This window comes from Hordeum vulgare, chromosome 1H (genome assembly GCF_904849725.1).
Source record: "Hordeum vulgare subsp. vulgare chromosome 1H, MorexV3_pseudomolecules_assembly, whole genome shotgun sequence".
Classification (NCBI taxonomy): domain Eukaryota; kingdom Viridiplantae; phylum Streptophyta; class Magnoliopsida; order Poales; family Poaceae; genus Hordeum; species Hordeum vulgare.
The window spans coordinates 271,738,364-271,758,403 of record NC_058518.1 but is presented as its reverse complement, the minus strand read 5'-3'; positions in this window follow the sequence as shown (position 1 = coordinate 271,758,403).

Sequence of the window (20,040 nt, the reverse complement as noted above, 5' to 3'; positions counted from 1 at the left end):
TTTTGCCCTTGTAAGAGTCATGGTGATCTTCACCAATTCCCTATTTTGCCTTTGTCTAGGCTACCGTCACATGCTTGGGAGAGATCTATATTCATATATCAACTTGGAGATGAGTACTTATGCTTTATTATTGTTGACTCTACCCTTGAGGTAAATGGTTGGGAGGCAAAACTATAAGCCCCTATCTTCCTGTGTGACCAGCTGAAACTTTGATACCATGAGTACCACGTGAGTTGTAACAATTGTGGAAAACAAAAGAGATGATTGAATATGTGGGTTTGCTTTACAAGCTCTTATTTGACTCTTTCTAATGTTATGACAAATTGCAATTTCTTCAATGACTATGGACTGTTGTTGGCTACTTCTCGTTAAGGTTTTTGTTTCATACTTTGCCTTGTGAAGGAATTGTTACTTTCTGATAAGAATCTTTATGATGTATTGATGTTCTATGTGTGATTATGATGCCCTCATGTCCGTATTATGTTTTATCGACACATTTATTCCTAAACATGTGGAAATGTTTATGGAACTTGGTTTTCGCTTGAGGACAAGCGAGGTCTAAGCTTGGGGGAGTTAATACGTCCATTTTGCATCATGCTTTCATGTTGATATTTATCGCTTTATGGGCTGTTATATTACCTTGTGGTACCATACTTATGCATTTTCTCTCTTATTTTGCAAGGTTTATTTGAAGAGGGAGAATACCGGCAGCTGGAATTCTGGACTGGAAAAGGAGCAAGTCTGAGTCCTCTATTCTGCACAACTCCAAATGCCCTGAAAATCAATGTGGAATTTTTTGGGAATATATAAAAAATACTGGGCGAAAAAAGTACCAGAGGGGAGCTACCACGGCCCCACAAGCCTAGTAGCCGCCGCCCCCCTTGTGGCGGCTACAGGGCTTGTGGGCACCCTGACGCCCACTGGCCCCCCTCTTTTGCTATATGAAGGGTTTTGTTCCACAAAAATCAAGGTGAAGCTTTTTCGTGGATAATCCGCCGCCACGAGGCGGAACTTGAGCAGATCCAATCTAGAGCTCTGGCAGGACGATCCTGCCGGGGAAACTTCCCTCCCGGAGGGGGAAATCGTCGCCATCGTCATCACCAACACTCCTGTCGTCGGAGGGGAGTCATCTCCATCAACATCTTCATCAGCACCATCTCCTCTCCAAACCCTAGTTCATCTCTTGTAACCAATCTCCGTCTCGCGACTCCGATTGGCACTTGTAAGGTTGCTAGTAGTGTTGATTACTCTTTGTAGTTGATGCTCGTTGGATTACTTGGTGGAAGAGTTTATGTTCAGATCCTTGATGCTACTCATTACACCTCCGATCATGATTATGATTATGCTTTGTGAGTAGTTACTTTTGTTCCTGATGACATGGGATAAGTCATGCTGATAATAGTCATGTGAATTTGGTATTCGTTCGGTATTTTGATATGTTGTATGTTGTCTTTTCCTCTAGTGCTGTTATGTGAACGTCGACTACATAACACTTCACCATATTTGGGCCTAGAGGAAGGCATTGGGGAGTATTAAGTAGATGATGGGTTGCTAGAGTGACAGAAGCTTAAACCCCAGTCTATGCGTTGCTTCGTAAGGGGTTGATTTGGATTCACTAGTTTAATGCTATGGTTAGACGTTGTCTTAATTCTTCTTTCGTAGTTGCGGATGCTTGCGAGGGGTTAATCATAAGTGGGATTCTTGTCCAAGTAAGGGCAGTACCCAAGCGCGGGTCCGCCCACATATCAAACTGTCAAAGTAACGAATGTGAATCACATGAACATGATGAAACTAGCATGACAGAAATTCCCGTGTGTCCTCGGGAGCATTTTTTCCTCCTATAAGACTTTGTTCAGGCTTGTCCCTTGCTACAAAAGGGATTGAGCCACTTTGTTGAACCGTTGCTACTACTTGTTGCTTGTTACTTTTCACTTGATACGTTTCACCTTGCTACACCATCACTTGTTACCGCTACTTTCAGTGCTTGCAGTTATTACCTTGCTGAAAACTGTTTAACAGAGCCTTCTGCTCCTCGTTGGGTTCGACACTCTTACTTATCGAAAGGACTACGATTGATCCCCTATACTTGTGGGTCATCATGCAGCAAGGATGATTGTGACAAAACAAAAATAAAAGACTCCTAAGATACAAGACGCTCCTAACAAAACACATATGCTGTGATGAATAAAAATATAGCTCCAAGTAATGTTACCGATGGATTGAAGATGAAAGAGGGGATGCCTTCCCGGGGCATCCCCAAGCTTAGGCTTTTTTGTGTCCTTGAATTTGGCTTGGGGTGCCTTGGGCATCCCCAAGCTTGAGCTCTTTCCACTCCTTATCTCTTTGTCCATGAGAACATCACCCAAAACTTGAAAACTTCACAACACAAAACTTAAACAGAAACTTGTGATAACATTAGTACAAGAAAACAAACTACCACTTCTTTTGGTACTATAGCAAACTTGAATTCCATATATATTGATGATGGGCTACTGTATTTTCATCTCCCAATGGCTAGTACCCCTCGATACTAACCATAGTTTCATCAAAACAAGCAACCAACTCAACAAAAACAGAATCTGTCAAAAACAGACCAGTGTGTAGCAATCTGTATACTTCGTATACTTGTGGTACCTCAAAAAATCTGAAAACTGACGAAGGCCCGGGGAAAAAGCATATCAATCAGCAGCAAAAAGAATCAACTCAAAAGCTCTTTCTCAACAAAAATGAAAAATCATATCGTGAGAGAAAGGTTTCTGTCTTTTTCCAGCAGGATCAAACAACCATTACCGAGACTAGTCATAAAGGTTTTGCTTGGCTCAAACACAAAAAGAAACACAAAAAACACAATCACAACTGAATTATGAAAGTGTGGACGCAACATAACAGAAAGAAAAAGATAAATTCATTGGGTTGCCTCCCAACAAGCGCTATTGTTTAACGCCCTTAGCTAGGCATAGAAGCGATAGAATTAGGTATCATCGTCTTTGGTGCTCAAACCATAAGTGGCCCTCATCATGGATTCATAAGGCAATCTCATTTTCTTTCTAGGAAAGTGTTCCATGCCCTTCCTTAAAGGAAATTGAAATCTAATATTCCCATCCTTCATATCGATGATAGCACCAATAGTCCTTAGGAAAGGTCTACCAAGAATAATAGGGCATGTAGGATTGCAATCAATGTCAAGCACAATGAAATCCACGGGTACATAGTTCCTATTTGCAATAATAAGAACATCATTGATCCTTCCCATGGGTTTCTTGATAGTAGAATCAGCAAGATGCAAATTAAGAGAATACTCTTCAATCTCATTAAAACCCAGAACATCACATAAAGACTTTGGAATCGCAGAAACACTAGCACCCAAATCACACAAAGCATTGCACTCATAGTTTTTGATCTTGATTTTGATGGTAGGTTCCCACTCATCATGAAGCTTTCTAGGAATAGAGACTTCCAATTCAAGTTTCTCTTCAAGAGCTTTTATCATAGCTTTGACGATATGATCGGTAAAGGCTTTGTTTTGGCTATAAGCGTGTGGAGAGTTCAACATGGATTGCATCAAAGAAATGCATTCAATCAAGGAGAAACTATCATAATTGAATTCCTTGAAATCCACGGTAATAATTTCATTACTACTCAAAGTTTTAACATCTTCTACTCCACTTTTAATGCTTTTAGCATCAAGATAGATGGACTCCGAATCATTGGGGCACTTTTCAACCAAAGTGGATTCATATCCAGCCCCATAATCATTAGTTTTGACACAAGAAAACAAAGATTCAATGGGAGTCACACCAAGCATTTTAAGATCTTCGTGATTCTCATCATGAGAACACGCCTTTTAAGTCATTCATGTCTAGCATGAATTTGGGCGGTTCTTTCTTGGCTCTCAATCATGGAAACACGCATAGCTTTCCAAGTTTCATCCATGTTTATTTTGGGAGGAGAACATATAACTTTCAAAGCATCAACATCACAAGAAATCCTATCCACGCTCTTAGCCAAATCGTCAATTTTGAGTAGTTTTTCCTCTATGGACGCATTGAAAATCTTTTGAGAGTTGATGAACTCTTTGATATTACTCTCTAGATCAGAGGGTAATCTATTGTAATTTGCATGAGTATTGTTGTAGGAGTTGCCAAAGTTATTAGAGGAGTTAGTAGGAAAATTCCTAGGAACATAGTTTCCTCTATAGGCATTGTTGTTGCCAAAATTATTCCTACCAACAAAATTAAAGTCCAAGCTAGCGTTGCTACTCTCAATCAAAGAAGACAAAGGCATATCATTAGGATCCAAAGGATCACTTCTACTAGCAACCAAATTCATTAACTCATCCATCTTAGCACTCAACGAGTTAATTTCTTCTATAGCGTGTACCTTCTTACTAGTAGGTGACCTTTCAGTGTGCCACTGAGAGTAGTTTGTCATGATGTTGTCTAAGAGCTTTGTGGCTTCTCCTAACGTGATTTCCATGAACATTCCACCTGAGGCGGAGTCCAATATGTTTCTAGAAGCGAAATTTAAGCCAGCGTAAAAGATTTGGATAATCATCCAAAGACTCAAGCCATCAGCGGGACAATTTCTAATCATTAATTTCATTCTATCCCAAGCTTGTGCAACATGTTCATGATCAAGTTGATTGAAATTCATGATATCATTACGGAGAGAGATGATCTTAGCTGGCGGAAAATACTTGGATATATAAGCATCTTTGCACTTAACCCAAGAATCGATACTATTTTTGGGCAAAGAAGAAAACCAAGTTTTTGCGTGATCTCGCAACGAGAAAGGAAAAAGCTTCAATTTAATCACGTCATTATCCACATGTTTTTTCTTTTGCATATCGCAAAGCTCAATGAAGGTATTGAGACGGGATGCGGCATTTTCATTAGGAAGGCTAGATAATTGCTCTTTCATAACAAGATTCAGCAAAGCGGCATTGATTTCGTATGACTCCGCACTAGTGGCGGGAGCAATCGGAGTACTAATAAAATCATTATTACTAGTATTTGAGAAGTCACAAAGTTTGGTGTTTTCGTTCATGGTGACTTCAGCAAGCAAGCAAGCACACAAGCAAACAAAAAGCAGGCGAAAAAAGCGAATGAAAAGGGCGAACGAAAATGCGAACGAAAAAGGCAAATTGGTGAAGTGGGGGAGAGGAAAACGAGAGGCAAGTGGCAAACAAAGTAAATGCAAGAGATGAGTTTGCGACACCTACTTGGATGAGTTCTTGACTTGATCTTCCTCCCCGGCAACGGCGCCAGAAATTCTTCTGCTATCCCACACACAACAGCGCCAGAAGTTGACACGTTGACAGAGGTTGGGCTTGCGTTGGTTCTTCCCTTGAAGAGGAAAGGGTGATGCAGCACAGGAGCAGTAAGTATTTCCCTCAGTTTGAGAACCAAGGTATCAATCCAGAAGGAGGGTCTCGTCAAATCCAGAGTACCTGCGCAAACACAAACAAGCTTGCACCCAACGCTTCAAAGGGGTTGTCAATCCCTTCAAGATTGTTTGCAAAGTGAGATCTGAAGGCGGAAAGTGCAATGAAGTAAAAAAGTGTAAGGCTGAAAATATGGTGTGGAGTAGACACTGGGGGCCATAGTGTTCACTAGAGGCTTCTCTCAAAATAGCAAGTATTACGGTGGGTGAACAAATTACTGTCAAGCAACTGATAAAACCGTACAAAGTCATGACTATATCTAAGGCAATGATCATGCATATAGGCATCACATCCGAGACAAGTAGACCGATACTTTCTACGTCTACTACTATTACTCCACACATCGACCGATATACAGCATGCATCTAGTGTATTCAGTTCATGACGAACAGAGTAACGCTTTAAGCAAGATGACATGATATAGAGGGATAATCTCAAATCAATGATGAAAACCCCATATTTTTACCCTTGATGGCAACAACACGATGCGTGCTCGCTACCCCTTCTGTCACTGGGTGAGGTCACCGCACGGTATGAACCCAAAACCAAGCACTTCTCCCATTGCAAGAATCATAGATCTAGTTGGCCAGACGAAACCCACAACTCGAAGAGAATTACAAGGATATGAAATCATGCATAAGAGAGATCAGAAGAAACTCAAATAAGATTCATAGATAATCTGATCATAAATCCACAATTCATCGGATCTCGACAAACACACCGCAAAACAAGATTACATCGGATAGATCTCCATGAAAATCATGGAGAACTTTGTATTGAAGATCCAAGAGAGAGAAGAAGCCATCTAGTTACTAGCTATGCACCCGTAGGTCTATGGTGAACTACTCACGCATCATCGGAGAGGTCATGGTGTTGATGAAGAAGCCCTCCGTGTCCGAATCCCCCCTCCGGCAGGGCACCACGACGTGCCCCAGATGGGATCTTGCGGAGATAGAAGCTTGTGGCAGCGGAAAAGCGATTGCGATGATCTCCTGATTTTTTCTGGAATTTATGGGATTATATAGGCGAAAGATCTACGTCAGGGGACCTCCACGGGGCCCACAAGCCTGCATGGCGTGGCCCCCCTGGCCGCGGGGTGGGGGCTTGTGGGGCCCCTGGAGCTCCTCTAGCTTGGCTCCCAAGTTCTCCAATCTTCTTCCGTTCCAAAAAAAATCTTTTCGGGGATTTTCTTCTGTTTGGACTCCATTTCAAAATCTCCTCTCAAAGGGGTCAAAAACATGGAAAGAAACAGGAACTGGCACTTGGCACTGAGTTAATAAGTTAGTCCCAGAAAATAAATAAAAAGCATGCAAAACATCCAAATTTTGACAAGGTAATAGCATGAAACCATCAAAAATTATAGATACGTTGGAGACGTATCAGTGACCGACCGGGAAGTTCATCTCGGGTGCACATGAGTGAGGACAAAGTGCGTAGAAAAGACTAGTATTGATATGTGGGGCCAGTCTAGATCCCGCCAGGAGTAACGACTGCCGGCGGGTGTGTCCGGGGCGCTACACTTAGTCTTTTCTCGATTCGGCGGTATTGTTGGATTGAAACGGCCCGGACCAACCTTACTCGTACGCTTACGAGACACCGGTTTCATCGACTAACATGCAACTTGTTGCATAAAGATGACTGGCGGGTCTCTGTTTCTTCAACTTTAGTTGAATCGGATTTGACCGAGGCGGTCCTTGGAGAAGGTTAAATAGCAATTTGCATATCACCATTGTGGCTTTGCGTAAGTAAGATGCGATCATACTAGATACCCATAGCAGCCACGTAAAACATGCAACAACAAATTAGAGGACGTCTAACTTGTTTTTGCACGGTATGCATGTGATGTGATATGGACAAAGACATGATATGATATATTGGATGTATGAGATGATCATGTTGTAATAGTTAAATATCGACTTACAAGTCAATGCTACGGCAACCGACAGGATCCATAGGGTTGTCTTTAAACTAACATTTGTGCTTGCAGATGCGTTTACTATATTGCTAGGTAGTAGCTTTAGTATTAATAGCATAGATAGCACGACGACCTCGATGGCGGCACAATGACGGAGATCATGGTGTGGCGCCAGTGATGATGAAGATCATGCCGGTGCTTTGGTGATGGAAATCAAGAAGCACAAGATCATGGCCATATCATGTTACTTATGATTTGCATGAGATGTTAATCCTTTTATGCACCTTATTTTGCTTAGAACGACGATAGCATTATAAGCTGATCCTGCACTAAAATTTCAAGATAAAATTGTGTTCTCCCCGACTGTGCACCGTTGCGACTGTTCGTCGTTTCGAGACACCACGTGATGACCGGGTGTGATAGACTCAATGTTCACATACAACGGGTGCAAAACAGTTGCACACGCGGAACACTCGGGTTAAACTTGACGAGCCTAGCATGTACAGACATGGCTTCGGAACACAAGAGACCGAAAGGTCGAGTATGAATCATATAGTTGATATGATCAACATGGAGATGTTCACCACTGAAACTATACTCAACTCACGTGATGATCGACTTGAGTTAGTGGATTTGGATCATGCGCCACTCGAATGACTAAAGGGATGTCTATTTTGAATGGGAGTTATTAGTAATATGATTAGCTAAACTTAGTTATCATGAACATAGTCAAAAGGTCTTTGCAAATTATGTTGTAGCTTGCGTTGTAGCTCTACTATTTTTGATATGTTCCTAGAGAAAATTTAGTTGAAAGATGATAGTAGCAATTATGTGGACTGGGTCCATAAATTGAGGATTGTCCTTATTGTTGCGCAGAAGGCTTATGTCCTTAATACACCACTCGGTGTGCTGAACCTCGAGCGTCGTCTGTGGATGTTGCGAACATCTGACATACACGTTTTTGATGACTACATGATAGTTCAGTGCGTAATTCTTAAACGGTTTAGAATTGAGGCACCGAAGTGTTGGAATTATGCCCTAGAGGCAATAATAAATATAGTTATTATTATAATTCCTGTATCAAGATGACCGTTTATTATCCATGCTATAATTGTATTGAATGAAGACTTATATACATGTGTGGATGCATAGACAAAACACCGTCCCTAGCAAGCCTCTAGTTGGCTAGCCAGTTGATCAAAGATAGTCAGGCTCTTCTGACTATGTACAAGGTGTTGTTGCTTGATAACTCGATCACGTCATTAGGAGAATCATGTGATGGACTAGACCCAAACTAATATACATAGCATGTTGATCGTGTCATTTTGTTGCTACTGTTTTCTGCGTGTCAAGTATTTGTTCCTGTGACCATGAGATCATATAACTCACTGACACCGGAGGAATGCTTTGTGTGTATCAAACGTCGCAACATAACCGGGTGACTATAAAGATGCTCTACAGGTATCTCCGAAGGTGTTCGTTGAGTTAGTATGGATCGAGATTGGGATTTGTCACTCCGTGTGACGGAGAGGTATCTTGGGGCCCACTCGGTAATACAACATCACACACAAGCCTTGCAAGCAATGTAACTTAATGTAAGTTGCGGGATCTTGTATTACGGAACGAGTAAAGAGACTTGCCAGTAGACGAGATTGAAATAGGTATGCGGATACTGACGATCGAATCTCGGGCAAGTAACATACCGAAGGACAAAGGGAATGACATACGGGATTGTATGAATCCCTGGCACTGAGGTTGAAACGATAAGATCTTCGTAGAATATATGGGATCCAATATGGGCATCCAGGTCGCGGTATTGGATATTGACCGAGGAGTCCCTCGGGTCATGTCTACATAGTTCTCAAACCCGCAGGGTCTGCACACTTAAGGTTCGACGTTGTTTTATGCGTATTTGAGTTATATGGTTGGTTACCGAATGTTGTTCGGAGTCCCGGATGATATCACGGACGTCACGAGGGTTTCCGGAATGGTCCGGAAATGAAGATTGATATATAGGATGACCTCATTTGATTACCGGAAGGTTTTCAGAGTTACCGGGAATGTACCGGGAATGACGAATGGGTTCCGGGTGTTCACCGGGGGGGCACCCCACCCCGGGGAAGCCCATAGGCCTTGGGGGTGGCGCACCAGCCCTTGGTGGGCTGGTGGGACAGCCCAAGAAGGCCCTATGCGCCATAGATAGAAAATCAAAGGGAAAAGAAAAAAAGGAGGTGGGAAGGGAGAGAAGGACTCCACCTTCCAATCCTAGTTGGACTAGGATTGGAGGAGGACTCCTCCTCCCTTGGTGGCGCAACCCTTGGGGCTCCTTGAGCCTCAAGGCAAGCCTCCCCTCCCCTCCTCCTATATATACGGAGCTATTAGGGCTAATTTGAGACAACTTTTTGCCACGGCAGCCCGACCACATACCTCCACGATTTTACCTCTAGATCGCGTTTCTGCGGAGCTCGGGCGGAGCCCTGCTGAGATTAGATCACTACCAACCTCCGGAACACCGTCATGCTGCCGGAGAACTCATCTACCTCTTCGTCTCTCTTGCTGGATCGAGAAGGCCGAGATCATCGTCGAGCTGTACGTGTGCTGAACGCGGAGGTGCCGTCCGTTCGGCACTAGATCGTGGGACGGAATGCGGGACGGATCGCGGGACGCTTCGTGGGACGGTTCGCGGGGCGGACCGAGGGACGTGAGGACGTTCCACTACATCAACCGCGTTCACTAACGCTTCTGCTGTGCGATCTACAAGGGTACGTAGATCGGAAATCCCCTCTCGTAGATGGACATCACCATGATAGGTCTTTGAGCGCGTAGGAAAATTTGTGTTTCCCATGCGACGTTCCCCAACAGTGGCATCATGAGCTAGGTTCATGCGTAGATGTAATCTCGAGTAGAACACAAAAGTTTTTATGGGCGGTGATGTGCATCTTGCTGCCCTCCTTAGTCTTTTCTTGATTCCGCGGTATTGTTGGATTGAAGCGGCTTGGACCGACATTACTCGTACGCTTACGAGAGACTGGTTTCATCACTACGAGTAACTCCGTTGCTCAAAGATGACTGGCAAGGGACGGTTTCTCCAACTTTAGTTGAATCGGATTTGACCGAGGAGGTCCTTGGATAAGGTTAAATAGCGATCCTACTAGATACCCATGGTTTCATCGACTAACATGCAACTTGTTGCATAAAGATGACTGGCGGGTTTCATCGACTAACATGCAACTTGTTGCATAAAGATGACTGGCGGGTGTCTGTTTCTTCAACTTTAGTTGAATCGGATTTGACCGAGGCGGTCCTTGGAGAAGGTTAAATAGCAATTTGCATATCACCATTGTGGCTTTGCGTAAGTAAGATGCGATCATACTAGATACCCATAGCAGCCACGTAAAACATGCAACAACAAATTAGAGGACGTCTAACTTGCTTTTGCAGGGTATGCTTGTGATGTGATATGGACAACGATGTGATGTGATATATTGGATGTATGAGATGATCATGTTGTAATAGATAATATCGACTTGCACGTCGATGGTACGGCAACCGGCAGGAGCCATAGGGTTGTCTTGAAACTAACGTCTGTGCTTGCAGATGCGTTTACTATTTTGCTAGGATGTAGCTTTAGTAGTAATAGCATGAGTAGCACGACAACCCCGATGGCGACACGTTGATGGAGATCATGGTGTGGCGCTGGTAACAAGAAGATCGTGCCGGTGCTTTGGTGATGGAGATCAAGGAGCACGTGATGATGGCCATATCATGTCACTTATGAATTGCATGTGATGTTAATCCTTTTATGCACCTTATTTTGCTTAGAACGACGGTAGCATTATGAGGTGATCTCTCACTAAAATTTCAAGACGAAATTGTTTTCTCCCCGACTGTGCACCGTTGCTACAGTTCGTCGTTTCGAGACACCACGTGATGATCGGGTGTGATAGACTCAACGTTCACATACAACGGATGCAAAACAGTTGCACACGCGGAACACTCGGGTTAAGCTTGATGAGCCTAGCATGTGCAGACATGGCCTCGGAACACATGAGACCGAAAGGTCGATCATGAATCATATAGTTGATATGATTAGCATAGGGATGCTTACCACTGAAACTATACTCAACTCACGTGATGATCGGACTTGAGCTAGTGTAAGTGGGTCATGAACCACTCAAATGACTAGAGAGATGTATTTTTTGAGTGGGAGTTTAGAAAGTAATTTGATTAAGTTAAACTCTAATTATCTTGAACATAGTCTAAGTCCACTTTGAATATATTTGTGTTGTAGATCATGGCTTGCGCGACAGTCACCCTGAATTTTAATACGTTCCTAGAGAAAGCTAAGTTGAAAGATGATGGAAGCAACTTTGTAGACTGGGCTCATAATATTAAGTTGATCCTACAAGCTGGGAAGAAGGATTATGTCCTTAATGCTGCGCTAGGAGATGAACCACCCGCTACGGCTGACCAAGATGTTAAGAACGCTTGGTTAACACGTAAGGAGGACTACTCAGTAGTTCAATGTGCAGTCTTGTATGGCTTAGAGCCGGGACTTCAACGTTGCTTTGAGCGTCATAGAGCATATGAGATGTTCCAGGAGTTGAAGTTTATCTTTCAGAAGAACGCCCGGATCGAGAGGTATGAGACCTCCGATAAATTCTATGCTTGCAAGATGGAGGAGAATTCGTCTGTCAGTGAACATGTACTCAAAATGTCTGGGTACTCAAACCGTCTAGCTGAGCTGGGGATTGAACTCCCGCAAGAGGTTATCACTGACAGAATTCTTCAATCACTGCCGCCAAGCTATAAGGGCTTTGTGTTGAACTACAACATGCAAGGGATGAAAAAGTCACCCGGCGAGTTGTTTGCGATGCTGAAAGTCGGAGAGTCTGAACTACGTAAAGAGCATCAAGTGTTGATGGTGAATAAGACCACTAGTTTCAAGAGAAACGGCAAAGGGAAGAAGGGTAATTCAAAGAAGAGCGGCAAGCCTGTTGCCAATCCGACGAAGAAACCCAAAGCTGGACCTAAGCCTGAAATAGAGTGCTACTATTGCAAGGGTATGGGTCACTGGAAGCGCAACTGCCCCAAGTATCTGGCTGATAAGACGGCGGCCAAAGAAAAATCAGGTATGTTTGATATACATGTTATTGATGTGTACTTAACCGGCTCTCGTAGTAGTGCCTGGGTATTCGATACCGGTTCTGTTGCTCATATTTGCAACTCGAAACAGGAACTGCAGAATAGGCGAAGGCTGGCGAAAGATGAAGTGACGATGCGCGTAGGAAATGGTTCCAAGGTTGATGCAATCGCCGTCAGCACAGTTTCACTTCAGTTACCATCAGGATTAGTTATGAACTTGAATAATTGTTATTTAGTGCCTGCGTTGAGCATGAACATTATATCTGGATCTTGTTTATTGCGAGACGGTTACTCTTTTAAGTCAGAGAATAATGGTTGTTCTATTTCTATGCGTAACATATTTTCTGGTCATGCACCCAATGTGAGAGGATTGTTCATACTGGATCTTGATAGTGATAATACACATATACATAACATTGAGACCAAAAGAGTTAGAGTTAACAATGATAGCGCCATGTTTTTGTGGCACTGCCGCTTAGATCATATTGGTGTAAAGCGCATGAAGAAACTCCATACCGATGGACTTTTGGAGTCACTTGACTTTGATTCACTTGACACGTGCGAACCATGCCTCATGGGCAAGATGACTAAAACTCCATTCTCCGGAACAATGGAGTGTGCCAGTGACTTGTTGGAAATCATACATACCGATGTGTGCGGTCCGATGAGCGTGGAGGCACGCGGCGGATATCGTTATTTTCTCACCTTCACTGACGATTTGAGTAGATATGGTTATGTCTACTTAATGAAGCACAAGTCTGGAACATTTGAAAAGTTCAAGCAATTTCAGAGTGAAGTTGAAAATCATCGTAACAAGAAGATCAAGTTCCTACGGTCTGATCGTGAGGGTGAATATCTGAGTTTCGAGTTTGGAGCTCACTTGAGACAATGTGGAATTGTTTCAAAGTTGACACCGCCTGGAACACCACAACGTAATGGTGTGTCCGAACGTCGTAATCGTACTTTATTAGAGATGGTGCGATCTATGATGTCTCTTACCGATTTGCCGTTATCGTTTTGGGGTTATGCATTAGACACGGCTGCATTCACTTTAAATAGGGCACCATCAAAATCCATTGAGACGATACCATACGAACTGTGGTATGGCAAAAGGCCAAAGTTGTCGTTTCTTAAAGTTTGGGGATGTGATGCTTATGTCAAAAAGCTTCAGCCTGAAAAGCTTGAACCCAAAGCGGAAAAGTGCATCTTCATAGGTTACCCAAAAGAGACAGTTGGGTACACCTTCTATCCCAAATCCGAGGGCAAAGTGTTTGTTGCTAAAAATGGAGCTTTTCTCGAGGAGTTTCTCTCGAGAGAATTGAGTGGGAGGAAGATAGAACTTGATGAGGTTGTCGAACCTCTCATCCCTCTGGATGGTGGCGCAGGGCAAGGGGAAACCCCTGTCAGTGCGACGTCGGTTGAGGAGGAAGTTAATGATGAGGATCATGAAACTCCGGTTCAAGTTCCTATCGAACCACCCAGGTCGACGAGACCACTTGCTTCTCCAGAGTGGTACGGTAATCCCGTTTTGTCAATCATGTTGTTAGACAACAATGAACCTGCAAATTATGAAGAAGCAATGGTGGGCCCAGATTCCAACAAATGGCTGGAGGCCATGAAGTCCGAGATAGGATCCATGTATGAAAACAAAGTGTGGACTTTGGAAGTACTACCTGAGGGCCGCAAGTCTATTCAGAACAAATGGATCTTTAAGAAGAAGACGGAAGCTGACGGCAATATGACCGTTTATAAAGCTCGACTTGTGGCAAAGGGTTTTTCACAAGTTCAAGGAGTTGACTACGATGAGACATTCTCACCCGTAGCGATGCTTAATTCCATCATAATCATGTTAGCAATAGCTACATTTTTCGATTATGAAATTTGGCAGATGGATGTCAAAACGGCGTTCCTTAACGGTTTCCTGAAGGAAGAGTTGTATATGATGCAACCCGAAGGTTTTGTCGATCCTAAAAATGCTAACAAGGTGTGCAAGCTCCAGCGATCCATTTATGGACTGGTGCAAGCATCTCGGAGTTGGAACAAACGCTTTGATGAGGTGATCAAAGCATTTGGGTTTATACAAGTGGTTGGAGAATCTTGTATTTACAAGAAAGTGAGTGGGAGCTCTGTGGCGTTTCTAATATTATATGTGGATGACATATTGCTGATTGGAAAACAACGTAGAGTTTTTGGAGAGCGTAAAGGATTACTTGAATAAAAGTTTCTCTATGAAGGACCTAGGAGAAGCTGCTTACATTATAGGCATTAAGATCTAAAGGGATAGATCGAAACGCCTGATAGGACTTTCACAAAGCACATACCTTGATAAAGTTTTGAAGAGGTTCAAAATGGAACAGTCCAAGAAAGGGTTCTTGCCAGTTTTACAAGGTACGAGATTGAGTAAGACTCAGTGCCCAGCAACTGATAAAGATAGAGAGCATACGAGCACCGTCCCCTATGCTTCAGCCATAGGATCTATCATGTAAGCAATGTTGTGCACTAGACCGGACGTTAGCTTGGCCATAAGTATGGCAGGCAGGTTCCAGAGTAATCCAGGAGTGGACCACTGGACGGCGGTCAAGAATATCCTGAAGTACCTGAAAAGGACTAAGGAGATGTTTCTCGTGTATGGAGGTGACGAAGAGCTCGCCGTAAAGGGTTACGTCGATGCAAGCTTTGACACAGATCCGGATGACTCTAAGTCGCAGACCGGATACGTATTTATTCTTAATGGGGGTGCGGTAAGCTGGTGCAGTTCCAAGGAAAGCGTCGTAGCTGATTCTACATGTGAAGCGGAGTACATGGCTGCCTCGGAGGCGGCTAAGGAGGGTGTCTGGATGAAGCAGTTCATGACGGATCTTGGAGTGGTGCCAAGCGCACTGAATCCAATAACCTTGTTCTGTGACAACACGGGTGCCATTGCCTTAGCAAAGGAACCACGGTTTCACAAGAAGACCAGACACATCAAACGACGCTTCAACCTCATCTGCGACTACGTCGAAGGGGAGGACGTAAATATATGCAAAGTGCACACGGATCTGAATGTAGCAGACCCGCTGACTAAACCTCTTCCACGGGCAAAGCATGATCAACACCAGAACTGTATGTGTGTTAGATTTATTACAATGTAATTCGCATGGTGATGTGAGGGCTAGATTATTGACTCTACTGCAAGTGGGAGACTGTTGGAATTATGCCCTGGAGGCAATAATAAATATAGTTATTATTATAATTCCTGTATCAAGATAATCGTTTATTATCCATGCTATAATTGTATTGAATGAAGACTTATATACATGTGTGGATGCATAGACAAAACAGTGTCCCTAGCAAGCCTCTAGTTGGCTAGCCAGTTGATCAAAGATAGTCAGGGTCTTCTGACTATGTACAAGGTGTTGTTGCTTGATAACTGGATCACGTCATTAGGAGAATCACATGATGGACTAGACCCAAACTAATAGACATAGCATGTTGATCGTGTCAATTTGTTGCTACTGTTTTTTGTGTGTCAAGTATTTGTTCCTATGACCATGAGATCATATAACTCACTGACACCGGAGGAATGCTTTGTGTGTATCAAACGTCGCAACGTAACTAGGTGACTATAAAGATGCTCTACAGGTATCTCCGAAGGTGTTCGTTGAGTTAGTATGGATCGAGACTGGGATTTGTCACTCCGTGTGACGGAGAGGTATCTTGGGGCCCACTCGGTAATACAACATCACACACAAGCCTTGCAAGCAATGTAACTTAATGTAAGTTGCGGGATCTTGTATTACGGAACGAGTAAAGAGACTTGCCGGTAAACGAGATTGAAATAGGTATGCGGATACTGACGATCGAATCTCGGGCAAGTAACATACCGAAGGACAAAGGGAATGACATACGGGATTGTATGAATCCCTGGCACTAAGGTTCAAACGATAAGATCTTCGTAGAATATGTGGGATCCAATATGGGCATCCAGGTCCCGCTATTGGATATTGACCGAGGAGTCACTCGGGTCATGTCTACATAGTTCTCGAACCTGCAGGGTCTGCACACTTAAAGTTCGACGTTGTTTTATGCGTATTTGAGTTATATGGTTGGTTACCGAATGTTGTTCGAAGTCCCGGATGAGATCACGGACGTCACGAGGGTTTCAAGAATGGTCCGGAAACGAAGATTGATATATAGGATGACCTCATTTGATTACCGGAAGGTTTTCGGAGTTACCGGGAATGTACCGGGAATGACGAATGGGTTCCGGGTGTTCACGGGGGGGCAGCCCTCCCCGGGGAAGCCCATAGGCCTTGGGGGTGGCGCACCAGCCCTTGGTGGGCTGGTGGGACAGCCCAAGAAGGCCCTATGCGCCATAGATAGAAAATCAAAGGGAAAAGAAAGAAAAAGGAGGTGGGAAGGGAGAGAAGGACTCCACCTTCCAATCCTAGTTGGACTAGGATTGGAGGAGGACTCCTCCTCCCGTGGTGGCCCAGCCCTTGGGGCTCCTTGAGCCTCAAGGCAAGCCTCCCCTCCCCTCCTCCTATATATATGGAGCTATTAGGGCTGATTTGAGACAACTTTTTGCCACGGCAGCCCGACCACATACTTCCACGGTTTTACCTCTAGATCGCGTTTCTGCGGAGCTCGGGCGGAGCCCCGCTGAGATTAGATCACCACCAACCTCCGGAGCGCCGTCACGCTGCCGGAGAACTCATCTACCTCTCCGTCTCTCTTGTTGGATCAAGAAGGCCGAGATCATCGTCGAGCTGTACGTGTGTTGAACGCGGAGGTGCCGTCCGTTCGGCACTAGATCGTGGGACGGATCGCGGGACGGTTCGTGGGACGGTTCGCGGGGCGGATCGAGGGACGTGAGGACGTTCCACTACATCAACCGCGTTCACTAACGCTTCTGCTGTGCGATCTACAAGGGTACGTAGATCGGAAATCCCCTCTCGTAGATGGACATCACCATGATAGGTCTTCGTGGGCGTAGGAAATTTTTTGTTTCCCATGCGACGTTCCCCAACACGAAGACATTTTGAACGTCACGGAACATGCGAGATGTTCCAAGAGATGAAATTGGGATTTCATGCTCGTGCCCTTATTGAGGGTATGAGACCTCCAACAAGATTCTTTGTCTACAAAGTAAGGGAGAAAGCTCAATCGTTGAGCATGTTCTCAGATTGTCTGAGTGCTACAATCGCTTGAATCGAGTGGGAGTTAATCTGCCAGATGAGATAGTGATGGTTCTCCAAAGTCACCGCCACCAAGCTACTAGAGCTTCGTGATGAACTATAACATATCAAGGATAGATATGATGATCCTTAAGCTATTCACGATGTTTGACATCGCGAAAGTAGAAATTAAATAGGAGCATCAATTGTTGATGGTTAGTGAAACCACTAGTTTCAAGAAGGGCAAGGGCAAGAAGGGATACTTCATGAAACGGCAAACCAGTTGCTGCTCTAGTGAAGAAACCCATGGTTGAACCCAAACCCGAGACTAATTGCTTCTGTTATGAGGGGAACGGTCACTGAGGCGGAACTACCCTAGATACTTGGTAGATGAGAATGCTGACAAAGTCGACAAAGGTATATTGGATATACCTGATATTGATGTGTACCTTAGTAGTACTCCTAGTAGCACGAGGGTATTAGATACCGATTCAGTTGCTAAGTGTTAGTAACTCGAAATTATAGCTATGGATTCAATGGATACTAGCAAGGGTGAGGTGACGATGTGTGTTGGAAGTAATTCTAAGGTTGATGTGATCAAACATCACACGCTCCCTCTACCATCGGGATTTGTGTTAAACCTAAATAATTCTTATTTGGTGTTTGTGTTGAGCATGAACATGATTAGATCATGTTTATTGCAATACGATTATTCATTTAAAGAGAATAATGGTTATTCTATTTGGTTGAATAAATACCTTCAATAGTTTATTGAATCTCGATCGTAGTGCTACACATGTTCATAGTATTGATGCCAAAAGATAAAAAGTAGTAATGATAGTACCACTTACTTGTGGCACTGCCGCTTGAGTCATGTTGGTATAAAATGCATGAAGAAGCTCCATGTTGATGGATCTTTGTACTCACTCATTTTTGAAACGTTTGAGACATGCAAACCATACCTATTGGTATAAGCGCATGAAGAAACTCCATGCAGATGGATCGTTTGGACTCACTTGATTTTGAATCACTTGAGACATGCAAATCATACCACATGGGCAAGATGATTGAAGGCCTCGTTTTCCAGTGAGATGGAACTAGAAAATAATTTATTGGAAGTAATACATTTGGATGTATGCAGTCCAATGAGTGTTGAGGCACACAGTGGATATCGTTATGTTCTTACATCAGAGATGATTTGAGTAGATACTAGTGTATTTGCTTGATGAAACACACGTCTGAATTATTGAAAGGTTCAAGTAGTTTCAGAGTGAAGTTGAAGATCGTCGTGACAAGAGGGTAACATGTCTACGATATGATCATAGAGATGAATATCTGAGTTGCGAGTTTGGTACACAATTAAGACAAGTGTGAAAATTGTTTCACATCTCATGCCACCTACAACACCATAGTGTGATGGTGTGTGTGAACGTCATAGTCGCGCCCTATTTGATATAGGTGCATACTATGATGTCTCTTATCGAATTACCACCATCGTTTATGGGTTATGCATTAGAGACAACCGCGTTCACTTTAAATAGGGCACCACGTATTTCCGTTAAGATGACACCGTATGAACTATGGTTTGGAGAAACCTAAGCTGTCGTTTCTTAAAAGTTTGGGGCTGCGATGCTTATTTGGAAAAGTTTCAGCATAATAAGCTCGAACCCAAAGCGGATAAATGCATCTTCATAGGACACCCAAAACAGTTGGGTATACCTCCTATCTCAGATCCGGAAGCAAAGTGTTTGTTTCTAGAAACGGGTCCTTTCTCGAGGAAAAGTTTCTCTCGAAAGAATTGAGTGGGAGGGTGGTGGAACTTGATGAGTTTATTGAACCGTCACTTCAACCAATGTGTAGCAGGGCGCAGGAAATTGTTCCTGTGGCGCCTACGCCAATTGAAGTGGTAACTGATGATAGTGATCATTAAGCTTCGGATCAAGTTACTACAAACCTCGTAGGTCGACAAGGTCGCATACTGCTACATAGTGGTATGGTAACCCTGTCTTGGAGGTCATGTTGTTGAACAACAATGAACCTACGAGCTAGGAAGAAGCGATGGTGGGCCCGAATTCTGGCAAATGGCTGGAGGCCATGAAATCCAAGAGAGGATCCGTGTATAAAAACAAAGTGTAGACTTTGGAAGAACTACTTGATGGTCGTAAGACTATTAAGTACATGTGGATCTTTAAAAGAAAGACAGACGATGATGGTGATAAGTCACCATTAAGAAAAGCTCGACTTATCGCAAAGATGTTTCCGACAAGTACAAAGAGTTGACTATGATGAGACTTTCTCACTCGTAATGATGTTAAAAGTCTGTTGGAATTATGTTAGCAGTTATTGCATTATTTATGAAATATTGCACATAGGATGTCAGA